Source organism: Chenopodium album, chromosome 4 (assembly GCF_948465745.1).
Source record: "Chenopodium album chromosome 4, dcCheAlbu1.1, whole genome shotgun sequence".
NCBI classification, from domain to species: domain Eukaryota; kingdom Viridiplantae; phylum Streptophyta; class Magnoliopsida; order Caryophyllales; family Amaranthaceae; genus Chenopodium; species Chenopodium album.
Window position 1 is genome coordinate 47,192,210 of NC_137837.1, and position 4,318 is coordinate 47,196,527.

Genomic DNA, 4,318 nt, shown 5'->3' on the forward strand with positions numbered 1-4,318 from the left:
ACATACTTATCAACCAGAAACTTGCAAGGAGGACAAGGTTGTAGATGATGTGGTTGAGAAGAAGGTTCAAGAACAAAATGAGGAGCCATTTGATTTTAGTGAATCAAACAAGTTTGAAGGCCCCGTTCCCTTTCCTTGTAGGCTAGTTAAGAATGTCGTTTTGAAGATCCCTATGGCGGTGAGCGTATGTAGAGTTGATGTGGTCGATGATGTGATGGCTAATGAGAGCTTACCTCCACGTGATGATAAGGTGACAATGAGGTATGCTTACTTCCTTGAAGTTCCCGCTTGGTTTGAAGGCTCTCTTAAGGAAGGTGAGGTTTCCCTTCCTAATATTGAGGATTCCAACCTCGATCCCCCTTTTAGAAGGAAAAGAAAGAAGAGTGAAAAAAGAAGAAGAATCAACAAGAAGAAGAGAAAGAGAAAAGATGAGCCACCATTGGCTCTTGATTCATTCCTTCCTTTTCCTTGCGGTGATGTGAGACCTCAAGGAGTGATAGTTCTCAAGCTTGGGAAAATCTATGATTCAATCCTCAAGTTGATGAGGGTGATGTTCTTTAATCCACCTTGAATGAGGTGAAGGGTCAAGCTAGAGACCATAAAAAAGCGCTTCCCGGGAGGCAACCCGAAGGATTTCTAATCCTTTTTCTCCCCCTCCTTTCTTTTTCTTTTTGTTTTATTTCTTTGTTCTCTTTTAATGTTTTATTTTGTTTCTTACCTTGCCTTGTAGGTTGCTTTTTGGAAGTTTGGAGCGGAGTGACATTTGGTGAACTCTATTTTATGCTCCTTAATTCTTTTAAGCCAACCTTCCGGTGAGACCTTTCTTATTTTTACTCTTTTACTCTTTCTTTGAGTGCTTAGTTTAGGACTAGTTTAGGAAGAATTTTAATGGTTCGAGGTTTTTTGCATTGGTTCAATGGAACCTGGGATCGTTGATGTTGTTATCGAATGATTAATTGTTTGACAATTAGGACTTATTTGGATTATATGCCTCGTTTGTGAACCTTTTTGATTTCTTCCTCTTTCTTTTGTTTGGTTTTCCTTTTTTTTTGTGGCAAACATGACTATGGAAAGATGAAATGAATTTGTTTTGGAATTCGCTCATGCATTTGGAATTGATTGCTTTGATAATGTGCCAAAGAATGTTTTTCTTCCTAATTGATGATGGCCCACATGGTTTGAGAGTGCTTGTGGTTGAGATAGACAAATTTTAAGCTAAGGTGGCAAGATTAAGAACTTTTCAGGACATTTGAACCCTTAGTTCACGGAAAAGTGGTAAGATGGTATTGCTCTCTATAGTGGATTTGAAGCTCTTTAGTTAGTATTTGCTGACTTCCCATCCCTTGTGAGGTTTAACTGTTCAAGCCTTCATCAATTTTGTTGAGCGGCGTTTAGGATCCTTGACTATGCATATCTTAATCCTTGTGTCGTCCTCTAACTCCCAAGATCGTGACCAAGCAGCTCTAGGGGAGGAAAAGGGCACCCTTTTCTCATTTTTCTTTATCTTTTTTTTATTTTGTTACATTTTTTGTTTTTATTTAGCATTTGATCCTCTTGCCAACCCTTTGAGCCTATTCCCTTTCTTGATTTTGAGCCACATTACAAGCCTTATGACCTTTCGTTTCCTTAACCCTTAATTTGTGAAGCATTTTGGTTTGAGAATTTGTTTTGTGTTGTAATGAAAATGAGAAAGTATTATGCTCTTTGTACCAAGCAACAAAGTAAATTGTATATATTGTGTGTAATAAAGCAAATGCATCCCAGAAAAAGTCATCCTTAGTTAAAAAAAGGCAAGAAAATCAAATAAAAGTTTAAAAAAAATATATAAATAAATAAATAAGGGATTGTTTGGCATTGTTTTTTGTTTTTAGTTTTTTGTTTTTTTTTAAAACTAAAAACCAAAAATAGGAAACAAGAAAAAGGTGTTTCCAGTTTTTGGTTGTCAGTTTTCAAAATTATCATAATTTTAATAAATTTGACTAATTTTTTATTCATTACATGATATATATCATATGATTTTAAAAAACAAAAAAACAGAAAACAGAAAACCACAGTGATGCCAAACGAACCCTAAATAAATAAAAGGTTAGGTTTTGTTTTCTTCCCTAAGTTAAGCATTGAGGACAATGCTTCGTTCTAGCTTGGGAGAGTTGGAGCGTTATTTCGTTTTTGTTTTTATGGTATGTTGGTGTTGAGTAAGCTTGGGGGAGATGACACTATTGGTATTTTTGTTTGATGTTTGATGATTTCTTGAGTTTGTTTTTGAGGTTTGATCACCCTTTTGCTTTACTTAGGAAATATCACCAAAATTTTCAAATTTTTACCCCACCTTAACCCTTTGCCTTACGTTACAACCCTAGTTAAGACCCTTAGACTTTAGAGGGGTGAGGTCAAACTCCGGTGGAGGGAGATAGATTTCAACCCTATGGAGAGAGTATGCATAGTTGAGATGTCGGGATGACCCACTAATTCCACAAATTGAATCTTTTTCCGGTTCCTTCATGGAATCATGAGGAGCTAACTAGGGGGTGATTTGAAGCTAGTAGAGAGAATGTGGACCGTCTTAGATGGGGCTAGGGCGGAGAATGAATTCTCTAGTTCTCTATGCTTAGCTTAGGTTTGTCTCTTTCAACCATGAGCATCTTAGAACGTGTTTTCCCTCATTGTATTGAGAAAGGTGAGTATTCTTTGGTGCATGTCTCTTCTTTTTGAGTCCAAATTAAATGGAGTATTTTCCGCCTTTGAGCTTGATTGGTTTTCCTAAACCTTGCTATGTTATGTTGGTCATGGTTGTATTTGTTTTTTGTGTTTGCTTTTCTTTTTATTTTTCTTTTGCCTTGGTTTTTGTCTAGATTTGTGGGTTAAGCTCTTAGGAAACCCTCACGAGAGCATACTCGTCCTCTAGGGCGATCTAGGGGTTTAAAGGGCTTGTCTTTAGTTGCTAAAATTGACCATGATTCCTACGAAAGTGAGTTAGTGTACATTCTTATCTCCTTTAGTGTCTTAGCTTTGCGTGAATAATTCACTCTCCTTCTCTCGTGTTTCATGTTAATTTGCTCGAGGACGAGCAAAAGTTTAGCTTGGGGGAGTTTGATAAGTGACTTTTATGTCACTTTTAGGGTATTTTTATGCTTATTGTCCGGTTTAGTTTCTAATAATTTCCCTAGTTTTACGCTTTATTTCACTCTTTTTCTTATTTTCCTTATTTGATCTCTATTTTATGTATTTTAGTAGTTTTTAATAGTTTTTAGCTTATTTTGTTAATTTATTTAAATTTCTCTTATTTTCTATGTTTATATTTTAAGTTTTTAGTTTGATAAGTGACATTTATGTCATGCTTAGGGTAGTGTTTATGCTTTGTTTTAGCTTATCTTGAGGTGTTTTATAGTTGTTTTGTTCAAATAATGCGTTCATACATGTCTCGATGTGTTTTGGATGAAATCGCATATATGCTTAAATGCTCCCCTTTATTGCGTGTTTTCACTGTTGCCTTTACCTTATTGCTTCCCTTGGTGCTTCTGCTTAGGTATTTGAAGTCTTGGATTGCAAAGAAGAGGACAAGTAAGCACGAGAGTGGAATCAAAGAAGCAAGGTGCGAGGGAGCGCAAAATGTGCGCGAGAGCGCGACCATTGTGCACGGGCGCGCAGCCCTGTCAGAACCCGCGCAGAAGGATTTAAATTTCAGAAGCGAGGCAGAGAGATTTGCACGGGTTGTGTACGACCTGTGCGCGGGCGCACACCCAAGGCGCGCGGGCGCACAACTCAGCCAACAAGCCCCAACCCACAAAGGCGTGGGCACGCACCCGCCTTGTGCGGGCACACAGTCCCTTGCCCGGGCGCACAGATACCATGCGCGGGCGCACAGCGATCCCTGTTCAGTGTTTTTGCGCGTATCTATTTATATTCGAGGCTTGTTTTTGGACGGGACTTCTGGAGATTATTAGATCTTTTTCTCTACTTTTAGGAGGGCTTCTCTCTCTAGGTTTTAGGGTTATATTAGATAATTTTTAGAGAGAGAAAGTAGATTATTGCTCAATTTTCTTCCAAGTATTCAACTTTGCTCAAGTTTAATCTTCAATCAAGCAAGAATTCAAGTTTTCATCTTTTCTTTTCTTTAGTAATTTCTAATCCTTTCCTTTAGCTTTATTTATTTGCATTTATTGTTGCTTATTTTTGTTAATCTTATAAGTTCATCTAGTTAATATTGATTTCATTGTTTTTAATCATGTTTTGTTTTGAGTTTCTTGAGTCTGTTTCTAGTTTTGAAATTATGTTTAATCTCCCTTCTTTAAGCTAATCTTTTAGCCAGGGGAAGGGG